This window comes from Uranotaenia lowii, chromosome 3 (assembly GCF_029784155.1).
Source record: "Uranotaenia lowii strain MFRU-FL chromosome 3, ASM2978415v1, whole genome shotgun sequence".
In the NCBI taxonomy this organism is placed as follows: domain Eukaryota; kingdom Metazoa; phylum Arthropoda; class Insecta; order Diptera; family Culicidae; genus Uranotaenia; species Uranotaenia lowii.
Window position 1 is genome coordinate 38,178,771 of NC_073693.1, and position 18,535 is coordinate 38,197,305.

Here is an 18,535-nt window from a genome sequence, read left to right on the forward strand (position 1 = left end):
CGGAAGCAAATATAGAGATAACGGTTATGGGAACCATTTCCGGTTTAATGTTCGTTGCTAATTCTTTCGATCGTTTTCCGAAAGCTGTTATGGTGGCTATGTTAAGCGTCATTTGTTGTTTTTTTCTTGGGTTGTTTGAGGAAATGGAACAAGACCTTGTATTAGTTGGTTTGTAATCAAATTTCGACAGAAAAATGAAGCAGCTTCTCAAAAAAAACAACAACAAACAATTGAACATGCTTTTGAGATATAAAAAAGCTATCACATTTTCAAGCACACAAAAACTGAGCAACCTGAGAAATAATTTGATAAATGTTAAAACACTATTGGTATACCAACATTAATTTCATATTTTCGAAAAATAAACTTTAATAATAAAGCGATGTGGAGTTATCCAATTTCTTTGCAAAAAAAAAAAAACAGATATTTATGAGTTCAATGAAAAAACAAATGTCCATCATATGCCTTACATTTCAATTTTTTTTATTCCAAACCTATAACAAAAAACATTATAGGCCAATAGCAATGAATGATCAAAAATATAAATGTCTATAAAAATACACTGATCAAAAATATAAATAACTAAAAAATTACACATAGTGCTTAAAATTGAAACGCAAAGTCACAAAATTGGTACCTAATTCATACAAAGATGACATAACATTGCAAAAAAAAGAAATAAGCAAATAAAAATTGAAAATATCCACAGAAATGGAACCAAAATGCAAACAAAAAATTAACCTCAAAAACAGTAACTTTAAAATGGCATCAAAATAAACAATTTGAGAACAAAATAATGAATGTGAAAAAAAGTAAAATCAAAATAGGAACATGCATAAATTTTTCAAAATGATTAATGTTTTCAAAATGGTGAAGACATTTAAAAAAAATTACCAACAATGACAAAAATGACAAAAATGACAAAAATGACAAAAATGACAAAAATGACAAAAATGACAAAAATGACAAAAATGACAAAAATGACAAAAATGACAAAAATGACAAAAATGACAAAAATGACAAAAATGACAAAAATGACAAAAATGACAAAAATGACAAAAATGACAAAAATGACAAAAATGACAAAAATGACAAAAATGACAAAAATGACAAAAATGACAAAAATGACAAAAATGACAAAAATGAAAAAAATGACAAAAATGACAAAAATGACAAAAATGACAAAAAAGACAAAAATGACAAAAGTGACAAAAATGACAAAAATGACAAAAATGACAAAAATGACAAAAATGACAAAAATGACAAAAATGACAAAAATGACAAAAATGACAAAAATGACAAAAATGACAAAAATGACAAAAATGACAAAAATGACAAAAATGACAAAAATGACAAAAATGACAAAAATGACAAAAATGACAAAAATGACAAAAATGACAAAAATGACAAAAATGACAAAAATGACAAAAATGACAAAAATGACAAAAATGACAAAAATGACAAAAATGACAAAAATGACAAAAATGACAAAAATGACAAAAATGACAAAAATGACAAAAATGACAAAAATGACAAAAATGACAAAAATGACAAAAATGACAAAAATGACAAAAATGACAAAAATGACAAAAATGACAAAAATGACAAAAATGACAAAAATGACAAAAATGACAAAAATGACAAAAATGACAAAAATGACAAAAATGTCAAAATTGACAAAAATGACAAAAATGACAAAAATGACAAAAATGACAAAAATGACGAAAATGACACAAATGACAAAAACGACACAAAAGGCAAAAATGACAAAAATGACAAAAATGACAAAAATGACAAAAATGACAAAAATGACAAAAATGACAAAAATGACAAAAATGACAAAAATGACAAAAATGACAAAAATGACAAAAATGACAAAAATGACAAAAATGACAAAAATGACAAAAATGACAAAAATGACAAAAATGACAAAAATGACAAAAATGACAAAAATGACAAAAATGACAAAAATGACAAAAATGACAAAAATGACAAAAATGACAAAAATGACAAAAATGACAAAAATGACAAAAATGACAAAAATGACAAAAATGACAAAAATGACAAAAATGACAAAAATGACAAAAATGACAAAAAAGACAAAAATGACAAAAGTGACAAAAGTGACAAAAATGACAAAAATGACAAAAATGACAAAAATGACAAAAATGACAAAAATGACAAAAATGACAAAAATGACAAAAATGACAAAAATGACAAAAATGACAAAAATGACAAAAATGACAAAAATGACAAAAATGACAAAAATGACAAAAATGACAAAAATGACAAAAATGACAAAAATGACAAAAATGACAAAAATGACAAAAATGACAAAAATGACAAAAATGACAAAAATGACAAAAATGACAAAAATGACAAAAATGACAAAAATGACAAAAATGAAAAAAATGACAAAAATGACAAAAATGACAAAAATGACAAAAATGACAAAAATGACAAAAATGACAAAAATGACAAAAATGACAAAAATGACAAAAATGACAAAAATGACAAAAATGACAAAAATGACAAAAATGACAAAAATGACAAAAATGACAAAAATGACAAAAATGACAAAAATGACAAAAATGACAAAAATGACAAAAATGACAAAAATGACAAAAATGACAAAAATGACAAAAATGACAAAAATGACAAAAATGACAAAAATGACGAAAATGACAAAAATGACAAAAATGACAAAAATGACAAAAATGACAAAAATGACAAAAATGACAAAAATGACAAAAATGACAAAAATGACAAAAATGACAAAAATGACAAAAATGACAAAAATGACAAAAATGACAAAAATGACAAAAATGACAAAAATGACAAAAATGACAAAAATGACAAAAATGACAAAAATGACAAAAATGACAAAAATGACAAAAATGACAAAAATGACAAAAATGACAAAAATGACAAAAATGACAAAAATGACAAAAATGACAAAAATGACAAAAATGACAAAAATGACAAAAATGACAAAAATGACAAAAATGACAAAAATGACAAAAATGACAAAAATGACAAAAATGACAAAAATGACAAAAATGACAAAAATGACAAAAATGACAAAAATGACAAAAATGACAAAAATGACAAAAATGACAAAAATGACAAAAATGACAAAAATGACAAAAATGACAAAAATGACAAAAATGACAAAAATGACAAAAATGACAAAAATGACAAAAATGACAAAAATGACAAAAATGACAAAAATGACAAAAATGACAAAAATGACAAAAATGACAAAAATGACAAAAATGACAAAAATGACAAAAATGACAAAAATGACAAAAATGACAAAAATGACAAAAATGACAAAAATGACAAAAATGACAAAAATGACAAAAATGACAAAATTGACAAAAATGACAAAAATGACAAAAATGACAAAAATGACAAAAATGACAAAATTGACTAAAAAGGAAAAAAAATGACAAAAATGACAAAAATGACAAAAATGACAAAAATCGCAAAAATGACAAAAATGACAAAAATGACAAAAATGACAAAAATGACAAAAATGACAAAAATGACAAAAATGACAAAAATGACAAAAATGACAAAAATGACAAAAATGACAAAAATGACAAAAATGACAAAAATGACAAAAATGACAAAAATGACAAAAATGACAAAAATGACAAAAATGACAAAAATGACAAAATTGACTAAAAAGGACAAAAATGACAAAAATGACAAAAATGACAAAAATGACAAAAATGACAAAAATGACAAAAATGACAAAAATGACAAAAATGACAAAAATGACAAAAATGACAAAAATGACAAAAATGACAAAAATGACAAAAATGACAAAAATGACAAAAATGACAAAAATGACAAAAATGACAAAAATGACAAAAATGACAAAAATGACAAAAATGACAAAAATGACAAAAAAGACAAAAATGACAAAAATGACAAAAATGACAAAAATTACAAAAATGACAAAAATGACAAAAATGACAAAAATGACAAAAATGACAAAAATGATCAAAATGACAAAAATGACACAAATGACAAAAATGACAAAAATGACAAAAATGACAAAAATGACAAAAATGACAAAAATGACAAAAATGACAAAAATGACAAAAATGACAAAAATGACAAAAATGACAAAAATGACAAAAATGACAAAAATGACAAAAATGACAAAAATGACAAAAATGACAAAAATGACAAAAATGACAAAAATGACAAAAATGACAAAAATGACAAAAATGACAAAAATGACAAAAATGACAAAAATGACAAAAATGACAAAAATGACAAAAATGACAAAAATGACAAAAATGACAAAAATGACAAAAATGACAAAAATGACAAAAATGACAAAAATGACAAAAATGACAAAAATGACAAAAATGACAAAAATGACAAAAATGACAAAAATGACAAAAATGACAAAAATGACAAAAATGACAAAAATGACAAAAATGACAAAAATGACAAAAATGACAAAAATGACAAAAATGACAAAAATGACAAAAATGACAAAAATGACAAAAATGACAAAAATGACAAAAATGACAAAAATGACAAAAATGACAAAAATGACAAAATGACAAAAATGACAAAAATGACAAAAATGACAAAAATGACAAAAATGACAAAAAGGACAAAAATGACAAAAATGACAAAAATGACAAAAATGACAAAAATGACAAAAATGACAAAAATGACAAAAATGACAAAAATGACAAAAATGACGAAAATGACAAAAATGACAAAAACGACAAAACCGACACAAAAGGCAAAAATGACTAAAATGACAAAATTTTAGACAAATGATTTATAATTATAACAAAATTATGGAAATGACAAAAATGACTAAAACAAAACATTAAATACTTGATATAAATAGTTGAATTTGGGACTTATAGAACCATAAATGAGTTCATCGATCCTTAGAAATGACCTTTCTTCAGAATAATCATTACGCCTTTCATACATCTCTCAATGTTTCTGTTCAGAACACTTCTGAACTTCTAACGAAATAAAATTCCAACAACACACGCAATTCTCGGTAAATGTCAAGCAGTGAATCTAAAACAACTTGTCCCAGACAGACAGAGTCGTTGCACACATTGTTGCAGTCAGCTTCTGCTAAATGTCATCCGTTCTATGGCAACATTTCGTCAGCTAAATCTTCCTCGCTAGCTCCTCGACTAATGAACTTTTCATTCAGAAGTGGTGACACCGCTTTAGCTCCATCATTCTTCCTCAGACCGTACAAAACGAAACGATGGACGGATGGTAAATCACCAAATTTGGTCTTAAACATTGATGAATTTCGTTCGAAGCCATTTGTCCAAACCGGTTGTTGTTGCTGGTTTTTTAAGCCAGTGACCCTTCCATATTTGATACCAGAAGGATTCAATCAAACTGGCCGTTTTTGTCACATTTTGCTACGAAATCATCCATCGGAAAGTCGCTTTCGGGAAAAATGTCCGGCAGATGCCGAAGCGCTGGAAAAGGGTGAACGAGATTTAAAATTAATTTTCCAGGACCAGGATTTTTTCATTTGGCTGATGGACGGACAGACGAAACGTGGGTTGAATGGCTAAACAGTTTTGAGAAAGGTTAAGTCAATTTATGTCCTCGGAAATGGATTTTCTGCAAAGTGATCCTGAACAGGATCCAGGAGAAAATAGACGCTACACTCCGACGGCAACAAGCTGGATTCCGATCCGGACGATCATGTGTGGACCACATCACAACGCTACGAATCATACTGGAACAAATCAACGAATTCCAGGACTCTCTTCTGCTGGTGTTCGTTGATTTCGAAAAAGCATTCGACCGACTTAACCATGAAAACATCTGGGCGGCTCTAAGGCGACGAGGGGTCCCAGAGAAACTAGTCCATCTCATCGAAGCACAGTACGAGGCATTTTCGTGCAAGGTCTTGCACGACGGTGTCTTGTCCGAACCAATCCCGGTAACTGCTGGAGTGAGACAAGGATGTATTCTATCACCGCTACTTTTTCTCATCGTAATGGATGAGATTCTGATTGGATCGATTGACTGTGCACCGAACCGAGGATTGCCGTGGAATCCTTCAACAATGGAGCAACTGAACGACCTTGACCTGGCTGACGATATTGTTTTGCTCGCCCAAACACAACCAGATATGCAGAGCAAACTCGACGATCTCACCGAAAGTTCCAAGGCAGCAGGTCTCAAAGTCAATGTCGGAAAGACCAAGTCGATGGAGATCAACACAGGAAATCCCTCCAGTTTCATGGTAGCTGGGCAACAAGTTGAGAAAGTGGAGTGCTTCCAGTATCTTGGTAGCCAGATAACGCCTGATGGTGGTACCAGAAAAGACATCGAAACCCGGATAAGAAAGGCCCGATTTGCGTTTGCGAGTCTCCGAAACATCTGGCGGTCACGCCAGATCTCTCTACGAACGAAAATCCGAATCTTCAACTCAAACGTCAAATCCGTATTGCTGTACGGGTGCGAAACTTGGTGCACATATGCGGTAACGACGCGAAAACTGCAAGTATTTGTAAACCGCTGCCTGCGGAATATCATCCGCGCTTGGTGGCCTGGCAATTGGATCTCGAATGAGGAACTACATCGCCGGTGTCATCAAAGGGCGCTAGAAATCGAGATTCGGGAACGTAAGTGGAGATGGATTGGGCACACGCTGCGAAGAGATGAAAACGAGATTTGCAGAGAGGCGCTAGATTGGAATCCAGAAGGTCATCGAAGAAGAGGCAGACCCAGAAATTCGTGGCGGCGAAGCCTAGCCGCTGAAATCCGAACTGTCGACGAGAATCTTGACTGGGACCAGGTGAAGACGCTGGCTCCGGATCGTCAACAGTGGAGGTCTTTTACCACGGCCCTATGCACCGGAGGATCGGCGCGGGATCATTAAGTAAGTAAGTAAATGGATTCGCTTTAATTTAAATATTTTCATACTGTCTCGCCGGGAGATTTTTCTTCCGTGGAAAACAATTTTTCTCGAAACGAGTTCGTCGTGCTGAATCTCAATATTGGGATGTTGATCTATTTCACTAATACAAATTGTTAATGCACAATTTCTAGAACCACCTTAATAGTCACCAATTCCACCCATCTCAATTGCATACTAGGAGATTTAGTATGTACATCTCTTATCAGAGAGTACCTAGAGTGAAAAAGGCCTTTCCGAACACTACCTCTACTCAAGCTAGGTTCTATTGTACTAGAAGCAGCAGAATAAAGATAGTGTCCAATAAACCGCAGTCGAGTGTAGTACTCTCTAAAATAAAGAACCCGCGTTGTGATTCCGACAAATAAAGTTGTACTTATTGCAAGTGATCAAGTTCTTCTTAGGTCGATGACCTTTTAATAGTGAGGATATCACGCGCGAATTTGTGAAGTTTTAGCTCGGCTGGACCACGGCACCCCGGACGTTCACAGGTGCGTGAACACAAATATTCATAATTTTTCCAAAATTTTATTGATTCATCTTGTAAATTTTATTCTACGGCACGGCGAACGATCGGTTTTCCCCAGCATGCCAAAATTGGACTAATGTAAATATTTTGAAAACATTCAATTAATAAACTTTTTCGCGATTTTTGCTTTTTACTTCAGCGTATAGTAGTCTCCAGCCAGCACTCTTTTTTTAACAAAATCAAAAAGATCGATCTAGCAGAGATCGAACCGTCAGTTAATTCACCAGAAGACCGAATGACGATTGGAATTGAAACAAAAAGTAACCTAAGTAGCTCAAGCGCGTACACTTTCTGCATTTGATTCCTCTATCTGGAGTCTGAACTCTTGCGCACCATACAACTTTTGCATGGTGATTGCATAATTGAGATATGATCAAGGTTTTCGAAAAAAAAATTGTGTATTTAAGAAAAAAATTCCCAATTTCTGTGATTTAACCTGAAAATATGGGTATTTTTTACATTTTTTGGTGGGAAAATCAATTAACATTATCAGTCTTCACAGTGCGTTTAAACTCACAATACTCAAGTGTATGGTGCAACTACACTTGAGAACTACACTACTACACTACAGAACGCTTGAGTATTGTGAGTTTAAACGGGTGCGTATTGAACTTGCGCCTGACAAGTTGTTTGCAAGTCAGAACAAAAACGTGCGTGCATTTTGAACCTGAAATGCACTGTAAAGACTGGTAATGTTGATTGATTTTTCCCACCAAAAATTGTAAAAAATAACCATATTTCCAGGTTAGATAAATCACAGAAATTGGGAATTTTTTTCTTATATACACAGATTTTTTTTTCGAAAACCTTGATCATATCTCAATTATGCAATCACCATTCATCATGGTTGCTGAAAAAAACTCGGAGAACTCACGGAATCGAAAATCAAAATATTGCTCACATGTTTTAAAAAAGCTTGATGAAAGCTTTGGTAACCAAAATTTTACAGCATTATGATTTACCAAGTTTAAAAAATTGACCATAATGACGTTTCTAAGATAGCATCTAGGCCTAATAGCAAAACTATAGCTTTATTAGAGTTCTGGCGATGCCTAGAATGCGCTTCAGCTTTTTATGAAGATTAATCCCAAGCAACCAAAAGTCTCGCGAAATAGGTCACTTAATCAGTATAATCAATCTTCTGAAGTTCCTTTTATTCAGCCCAAAATTTAAGTTCTTATTGAAACTTTGAAGTACCATTACAGATTTGAACGGTCTTCCAAGGACTATAAAAATCGCTCACTCATCGAAACGCACATGAGAATGCTTCGCCGCCGGCTCGCTATTCGTTTGTGCTCAATACAATCACGAATAGCAACACAAACGATTCTACGATGGCAGTTTCTTTGTTGCTCATTTTACAAAATATTCATGAGTCTGAGCAACGGGATCACGAGAGACTCGTATTTGCTTCGTGAAAATTTAGATACCAAGCTTGCTGTTTGTTTAGAGGAGTAAGTACGTCAGTTCAAAAGAAAAAGAAAAAGGAATCTTTCAGCTCCTTACCGTACCATCCGGGCACCGATCGTTTGAAGATTGGCTTGCCCTACATAAGTGTACACTGTTGCTGTTGATGTTATTGATGTTCCCTCAAGCTTGTAGCTTCAAAAAGTGACGCTCATTCTTCCGTAGGAAGCAAAAATAACACCACTAGCACGAAGGAAATGCATTCTTTTGGCTCGGCGTATTTGCCTGAAAAGAATAATAACATTACTAACATGGATTGACTCTACCGACCGTATGCACACTGTTCTTCTTTTTTTTTCAATTCCTGTTGGCCAACGCTGTTGAAAGCCAACACGGCTTCTCGTCAGTATTGTTGCTGTTAGTGTTTTTTAAGCTCAAGCTTCGCAAAGGGACGAAGATTTTTCCACGGGAAGAAATAATATCATTACTAACACGGCTCATGAGCGGGTTGATAAAAATTTTCACGAACCAGCTCGCTGCTACGCAATCGTCGGGTTGATGCTCAACTTTGTGTGCCAAGAGAGAAGCAAAATAAAACCTTGTTCGTGTTTTCGTTTTGGTCGGGATTGTTTCGTGAGAGCAGGAGATTCTCGCTCACACCTCATTCGCGTTCCACGACATTCTTATGAGCAAAAATCGGAGCGATACAGGTTCCGTCGCTCGTATGAATGAGTTTTTCAATCCTTGCGGCCTTCTATTCAGCCCACAAGTGAACGTTTAATCAACGAAAACAAAAAAAAATTAATTCTCCTCTCCTCTCTTACTTTGGTCACCACCAGCCCATGTGGTGTTGCCGATTTCTCAGCATCCATCTTTATTCCTCCCATCACCTCTCTCAATTCATCTTACTCAATTGCTTTTTTTTTAACTTTGTTCGATACATGCCAGCATGCACGCCAGTTCTGCTACACAATTATTTGATACGCTTACTCAAGCAATCAAACAACCTAATGGAAAAAATTAGTCCTGTTACCAGATTTGAACCCGATACTCCGAGATGATGGCCAAACACGCTGCCACGACGCCACGCCTTGATGTTGCCTTACCGGCAGCTAAAATTCGAAGTGGTTATAAGCTTCCTAGAATACCCGCAAGGGCAGCCAGCGGCCAGCAGCAAAGACGCATATTGATAATGACTAAGAAACATTACGAAACGGCGTATAAAACAATCATCCGTTAAAATAATATCGGTTAGAAAAAAAATTGAATTCCATGTTTATAGCTAAAAATTATACAAAGTCTTGAGTTTATCTTGATATTTAATTAATGAATTGCTTCAACAGACTTTCATTGTGTGATAAGTTCGTGGTAAGTAAATACAGTTGTACGAAATTTTATAAAGCCAAAATATTTATTCTTCTCGAAAACAATCATTTGCGAGTTAGCTTTAAGTTGTTCTGAGTTGAAGTTTCAATATAAATTATACATTTCAACAATTTCCAAGCTCCAAAAAATGATTTATTTAGTATATGCCCTTTTGTGATGTTCGTTCACATTTCATATTCATGAAATGGCGAACATGTCTCAGAAAAGGCTATTTGAGGAACTTTTCGGAACTTCGAGTCCATAGAAGGATAATAGAGACCCAATTTGTAACTTTTATTCTGAATAATGCGATTGATATTTCACAAAAAAGGCTATTTGAGGAACTTCTTGGAACTTGAAGTTTACAGAAGGCTATTTGAGACCTAATTTGTAACTTTTATACTGTGTTGGTGCGATTGACATGTCACAAAAAAGATATTTGAGGAACTTCTTGGAACTCGAAGTCCACAGAAGGCTATTTAAGACCTAATTTGTAACTTTTATGCTGTGTGGATACGATTGTCATGTCACAAAAAAGCTATTTGAGGAACTGTTTGGAACTTCTTGTAACTTTCATGCCCTCATTCGAGAAAATTCGGCACCAAATCCCTTTGGAACCTTTGTTCGGCGAAATTCGAACTTTGGAGGCACGAGTTTAAGTAGATATGAGACTTTTGGTTGCTTGGGTTGTCATGCTGTGTATAGCGCTAAGAATCTTTCGTATACGCTCGATGTGCTTGTTCCATTTGATCAATACGCCAATAACAAGTCCAAGGTACTTGTATGTTTTGACTTGTTCAATGACTGTTTGGCCAACATGTAGCTGATTGTGAGTTTCAGGCTGCCGGAAGATAACATATTTAGTTTTTTCAAAGTTGAGCAAGAGGAGATTTGTATCGAAGTAATTTCGAGAGTATCTTAATCTTTCGAGATCTGAGATGTAACGATCCTGATATCGGAGTGGTCGTAGGACAATGAAGTGTCGTCAGCAAAAAGTCTTAAATAGCCAAACAGGTGTAGTTTATGCAAATCATTGACATATAGGATAAACAGTAGAAGTCCCAAACTGTTGCCTTGAGGAACTCCAACGGGAAGGTTACAAATGTCACTTGACGACCGATTGATTTGAACAAACTGCTTTCTATTCGTAAAGTGGTTAGCAGGAAGACATCCCTGATTCCATACGCCTCCATTTTTGTCCTGTCTGGAATGATCGATAGAATCGAAGGCCTTTTCCAATCCATGCACAGTACTCCCAAGAACTTCCGATTATCCAGAGCGTTGTGGATCTGATCAACTAGCTCAGTCGCTAGTGTTAATGTACTTAAGCCTTCCTGGAACCCATAATGATAGCTGTACACTAGGTTGTTCTGCTTTAGAAATTGCAGAACACGGGCAGTAATTAACTAAACACTGATATAATCGATATTGTGCGAAAGTTGCTACAATTCGTCTTTTTTTCCTTCTTTGTGAATAGAAATGGCGCGTGCTATTTTGAGGAACACCGGAAATTCGCCTGTCCGGATACAGTCGTTTAAAAGGTCTTTGATCAACGAGGCTAAAACGTAGTGATGTGTTTTGACTAATTATGCTGAGATACTGTTTCGGTAACCGAACTATAAGGTGTCATTTCTTTGAGCACTTCTTGGAGTTCTAGAAGCCAGTAGTGTTCCAATGTTGCAGAAATATTCGTTGTCAAACGCGCCCTCTGCGACGGAGGCTGTGGGGATAAGACATGACTTTCTCCGCAATCGAACTTGTAGTGGGAAGAGTATACACGTCGTGGATTACTCTCGGGTAGAGTGGTCTCATGTCGCCGTCGGATGAGCCACTCAAGTCGGGTAGGATGACATCACCGTTGGGATTCATCTGAGTCGCAAGCGTTAAAGACCCGTACGTGTGCTGTGACAGGCGCGAGTCTAGGATAAGCTGCTCTCGATTCGGCACACGGCGGGCAAAAACCCTAGGGTTGCCAGTCAAAAGGGGGGAGGAAGACCGTACCACGGTCTGATTAGAATGCCCCTTCGGCGGGGGGCATTCGAGAAGTTTGCGTCTGATCCTAGCAGTAAATCATACAACGATAAGACTCTACCTTCTTTTTATTAGTTGATAACCCTGGTGGTAAATCCTTTTTACGGATTGCATTCCAAGGCACGGCGAGCCACCGCGTCCCCCCAGTTTGCTACTCTGGGTCCATGGTGCAATTAGACGACTCATGATACTATGTACCCCTACGCCATAAAATCCACCTGGGGCCTCTGGCCATAATTCCCATCTGGACCTGCAACGAAGGCTACACCCGGGATGGGAGACCATACTCGCGCAACGCACTCCACGGCAAATTCTCGTTTTATTCGTACTACACCAGCAATCATCATCCACTCTTTGTCACGATTCACGACTTACGGGTTGGCAGTCCGTTCGCCGCTACTCGTGACTCGAGTCCCACACATTCGGTCTCTTGTCACAATTTGGGCCGTCTAAACCCGTCACTCCTCGTGACTCGAGACCCCCTCACATTCCTCCCTTTTGACACGGATTGAGGCGTCTATAGCCACCTCTCCTCGTGTCTAGAGGACCCTCGTTCAAAACGTCTCTTGACCCAATTCGAGACGAGAACAACTCGCCTCTCCTCGGGTCTGGAGATAACCACACCTCCTACTATTTCTCCGTCTCGACTCTTCGAGGCTCAACCTAAGGCCCATCCACTGGGCGCCACATGTTACGGCACAAGGCCCCTCTGTCTGTCGTGAGTCAATCGTATCCGCGAATCGGGGCCTGGAACCTCCCCAAAAGGCAGATCGATCGAAACTCGCCAAACATTTGGTCGTCCCGCATATCGGGGTCGCGACTACCCGATACACGTTACGACCCCTCCCTCTTGCAACTGAGCACTGGTACCAGGGTGCCCAGTCGCACCACGTTTTTGCCACACTCGTCACGTAGCCCGTCGGTAGCTGACTGTACCAAGTGTGACGTGTAGTTCTCTTGGCCGTACATCTACAGGTCACAAGTCTGTAGACACGTTTCCACTCTGCACCACGAGGAGGTAGAACTACGTCGCAAAGCAGACTACCTTCTGCGTATGCCGAGCTGTTAGGTACATCGTGAACGTTGTGTAGGATACCTCCACCGCTGCGGAGTATCTGAGTAAAACACGCTCCCTACGAGGGAAGCTGCGGGGATATGTCTTGATCTTCTTCGCAGTCGAACTCGTAGGGGGAAGAGTATTTACGATATACTCTTGGGTAGGGTGACATCACGTCGTCGGCGGGTGAGTCACTCGAGTCGGTATAGGATGACGTCTTCGCCAGAAATCATCCGAGTAGTTTCGTAAAGTCCCGGACGTGTGCTGTGCCAGGCGCATGTCCAGGATAAGCTGCTCTCGATTCGGCAAAGAAGAGAGGGCCTCGAGCGAAACCAAGCGGAACCAAGATCTCGAGTCGTTAGAGGAGAGGTCATTGGTCTCTCTTGCAGTAGTCTTGAACAGAGACGGAGCGCACGATAGTAGTGGAAACCAAGCGAGCCTCGAGTTGCGAGTGAAGGCCGGACCTCGAGTCGTCAGAGGAGAGGTCCTTAGACTTGAATCGTAACAAGAGACAGGGTATATAAGCTGGAGTTTTTACTTGAAATTAAGTAAGCCGATGAGCGCTTAAGCGCGGACTTGGTCTCCCATCTCGGGTGCAGCCTTCGATGCAGGTCCGGATGGGAATTATGTCCGGATGGGAAAATGTAATCTGGACAAAAAATGCCAATATAACGTTTTTCCAATAGATAAGATTGCATCTATGCCTTTAGGCAGCAATACATGTATGCCATTACATAATCAAAGCTTAAAATTCAAGAGAAAGTTAACAATCTGATTGGTTTTTGGGCAAACTCAACTGTAAACTAGTGAAGTACATATTCAATGAAGTGACTGACACATCATTCTTTTTTAAATTAGTATAGACGAGTATTTTGTGATTATTTACAATCAATTGTAAAAAAATAAGTATAAATTCAATTTTAGAAAAGCTTCGTGGGCCGCACAAACATGTCTCGAGAGCCGTCATCCCTGGTTTAGTGCGTTTGCAACATATTTGCCTTTTTCTGTGAATGTTCCATTCAATTTTATTTTGATGTTTTCATTCTGTGGCACATTTCGTCCTACCAGTTCGTTCAAATTTCTCCAAAACGTTTTTTAAATATGATTTTTGTCATTAACGAGCACAATCAGTCAAAAGTTTAAGTTTGCAATCTACGAATCCGTTTGGATCGTTTAAACAAATTCCATAGCCCCCGGAGCAGTGCTCGTCAAGCCAATAAAAAATTCTAACGAATACATTCGAAACTCAGGTTTATATATCTAATTCTCCAAGGTTCCTTTCATTTGGTTACTTGACAGCCACAGATCTTCACGTTTTACTGGAACGTTCACCATCATCGGAACAAACAGCCAACCAACCGCAGTAATGTTAGGGACAGTTTTATTCCACTGAGTCTCGCTAAATAAGTTTTCAAGAGATGGGGGAGAGAGCTGATTGACACGTTAAGGTTGCTAAAACTCCTACTTGAGCTGACTTAACTAAGCTAAAAGCTGCTGGTGGCCTCTTTGACTGATAGGCGTCAAATTACATGATAGGCAGTACCAACATTCTAAACTTGAACAGCGTGTGCAAATTATTTCGTGCCGGTTTGTTACTAAGCTTATCAGCTCAGCAACAGTAGAGTCATTTTGTTTAGAGAACCAGACTCTTTAGCTAGGCTGATGATTAATTACTGCGTCGTGGAAAACTGGTAGACCGAGAAATCTTTAGAGGTACTGAATACGATTTGGCCACCACACGTGCACTGAAGAAGAAAGACATAACTCATGCACGGGAACCGTTGTTCGAGAAAGATATTACTAACTCATATTCACATAGGTACATAGAGGTTAGCGCTTCTCGAGCAAAAAAAAAACATGTCCATCCAAGAAGCTTTTTTCTTCTAAAAGTATGAGTAAATGTGTACGAGTTTGAGGGCTTAGATGATGGCCAAGTGCACTCTCGAATGCTTCGAATACCTTCCTTTAGTATTGGTACCGATCTAGACTATTAATTTTAATTATCTTGCTTGGCGGGTAATTTTTATTTCGCCCGGTTTTTCGGTCGGACTCGTGCGGCTTTTGCTAGTTCATGGGCACACCGGAGATCATAATTCATAGTTTCTAATAGAGACCCCGAACAAACGGTGGAAGCACGAAGCAAGCAGAGCACTTGCATCAGTTTTTTTTTTCGCTCTATCGCCTAGACAAAGTCAAATGGGCGGTTTCATAGAGAACAGCAAAAATGACCATACCTACATGTAGGTCCGTACATATCCGAAATCATCGAATGTGCGCTCTTGCTGTGGCACATCGATTTCACCTTGTAGTTACCTACTAAAAGTGAAGTAGAGATACCTTGCGCCCAATGCTCTTCCTTGTGTCCGGCTTCGGTGAACCAAGTGCTTTTGTTTGGCTGCAAAATCTCCGTGCTCTACGATGTAGAAGGAATAGTAGGTAATAATCACATCTCATGCAATTCACGCTGCTGCTGCCCATTGACAGCAAAAATGGCGATAGAAGCTGTAGAATAGCGCCAGTCAGTAGGAGTTGTTCCTTCCCTGTGCCTGCTCCATAAATCAGCTTTATGAGTCAATTTTTGTACCGAACTTTATTGGAATTGGCAAGCAATGACGTGGTTCGCTTTTAAGGTTCGGAGGTGAGCAGCTCGAGTCTATAAATAGAAGCACTATTTTTTATAAGGAAAGGTGCTCAAACAATTTTTTTCAAAAATTATTCAACACTTAATTCCTGAAAATTTTGGAAATTCAGTTTTTGGGAACGGTCTATGAGAAGACATTTTTTGAAACACTAACAGTTCAGCTTACTAGAGATTCAACCCTTTTATGTCTGCCTGATTTTCGAATTTCAAGAATATCTCAGAGATGTTCAAGTTCTTTCCGAGCATACTTAGATTTCGAATCGATAGCAAACAGTTACAAAAATCAGCTATCAATGCAAATATTGCAGCATTGTTTAGTATCGCAAATTCCCGATGGGTTCATTTAGCCCTAAACGCTCTTGAGTTTCAATATGACACTTTTGGAAGCTTGGCGGCTTGTGACCAAGGTTGCCGAAAAAAAATTCTGTGTTTTGACGAAAAAAAATTCTGACATTCTTTGATTTTACCCAAAAATTCTGTGATGGTTTTCTGTGATGCTTTCTCCATTAATTTCATTGACAAGTCATGTCAAATAGCGTATTTTCTACATTTTACTTAAGTCAAATCAACCAACATTACCAATTTTATCATAATTTTCCAATTCAAAGATAACTATCCTAAATTTCTTTTTGACATTAAAAAATAAATTTTGAAAAAACGTCCAAATTTAAAAATTCTGTGAAATCTGTGAATATTTCTGAAATTATGTGTTCTGTGACACAGATTCTGTGATGAAATTTGGCTCAAAATTCTGTAAAATTATAGATTTTTCTGTAATTTCGGCAACCTTGCTTGTGACTTTATTATATGCATTGAAAAAATAATAAAAATTTCGGGGACCCTTACTGAATTCTTGAAATATAACCTACTAATAGGACCTTGAGTTTCAACTAAACACTCCTCGCTCAAAACCGCATAATCTCTCTTGTTCTCAACCAATTTTCAAAAGAATTATATGATTAATTTTATTTCACATATTTTTATAAAGTGTCGCAGCGCTTATGGTATTACACCATTAGAATTGTTATGAAATTGGTTTTCTGATGAATGTAATTTATTGCGGAAATCTTGCATTGAGATATTAAAAATCAAGTACAAATTGAATTGAAGTCTAAGAAAATCTGAGAAATTGCAAATTGATAAAAAGTTCGAAAAAAAAGCTACCTTTGAAAATACGTATTAAATTCTGAGTTTCGTATTTTGACATTCTAAAAATGCAAAAATGTGCTCAATAACGTCAACTTTTCAATTCTCTTTTCCAAATTGATCAACTGTGACTTAAACAATTTTGACGGTTCATTGATTAAAATGTACGGTTTGTACACCACTTGTCTAAATTTTTTATGGTCATGATTTTAAAAAATTGCAAGAAGATATATCTTTATGTGCAACGTTTTGCTTGACAGTTTCAAGTTTAAACTTCCACTTTCTTGGTCACTAAGTGAAATCCAAAGCATGTTTTTTGGGAATCGCCAGAATGACCAGAATAGTGATGAAATTCTGGTTGATGATGAATGAATGAAGAGTAGAAAGTGAGCAGCAAACATTTTTGTAGGTATATTTCGCAACAAACTTTGTTATACGTTTCATATACACAGACATTTTTATTTGGCTGGAAACCAGCAAAATTTTGCTGGTTTTTGTCTCGCTGACTTTCCAAATAAAATTTAATGCTGGTTTCTAGCAATTCAAATTACTGGAAAATCAGCAATCCAGACATAACTCGAGAACCCATCAAGCAAATGGTGTCATATTTGGCATGGGGTGGTATTTGGGAACGAGGAAAATTTCAATGAATATTTGACACCCCTCCCTCCTTTCAGTGGCGTGATAGGAATGGGGGAGGGGGGCTACCTTACAATTTTTCATATAACTCGAGAACTAATCAAGATATCTGATCCAAAATTGGCATGGGAAGGTATTTGGATACGAAAAATATTTCAATGATTATTTAAGACCCCTCCCTCTTTCCAGTTGAAAGGGGGAGGGGCCTCTTTCATATTTTTTTATATAGTTCAAAAACTAATAAAGCAAATGGAACCAAATTTGGCATGGGAGGGTATTTGGATACGAAAAATATTTTTATGATTATTTGAGACCCCTCCCTCTTTCCAGTAGGGAGATATAAAGGGGGGAGGGGCCTCTTTTATAGTTTTCAACATAACTAAGAAAGTAATTAAGCAAATGGAACCAAAATTGGCATGGGCGGGTATTTGGGAACGTGACATGTTCTAATGATTGTTTGAGACCCCTTCCTTCTTACAGCGGGGAGGAAGGAAAGAGGGAGGCGAATTTCATACAATTTTTACTGCATAACTCAAGAACTACAACAGCAAATGGAACCAAATTTGGCATGGAACGATATTTGGGTACGAGAAATGCTTCTTTGAATATTTGGTATCCCTCACTCTTTCGAAGAAGTGGATGAAAAGGGGGAGGCGAGGTCTCCCTTACAATTTTCAGTATAACTGGAGAGCTGATCAAGCAAATTGAACCATATTTGACATGTGAGTGTATTTGGATACGAGAAATGTTTCTATTATAAATTGAAGCCGTACCTTT

General features: G+C 36.4%; 1 protein-coding gene across 2 annotated transcripts in view; it reads left to right on the forward strand.

Moving 5' to 3' along the window:
- LOC129751195 (uncharacterized) overlaps positions 1–18,535 on the forward strand; it is a 598,057-nt gene that overhangs the window by 347,106 nt on the left and 232,416 nt on the right. The window contains exon 1 of one of the 2 annotated variants that reach the window (XM_055746562.1): positions 7,313–7,434. The exons of the other annotated variant lie outside the window; for it this stretch is intronic. The gene's annotated coding sequence lies outside the window, so the exon portion shown is untranslated. Of the gene's footprint in view, positions 1–7,312; positions 7,435–18,535 lie in introns of those variants that run through there. 2 annotated transcript variants of the gene reach the window in all.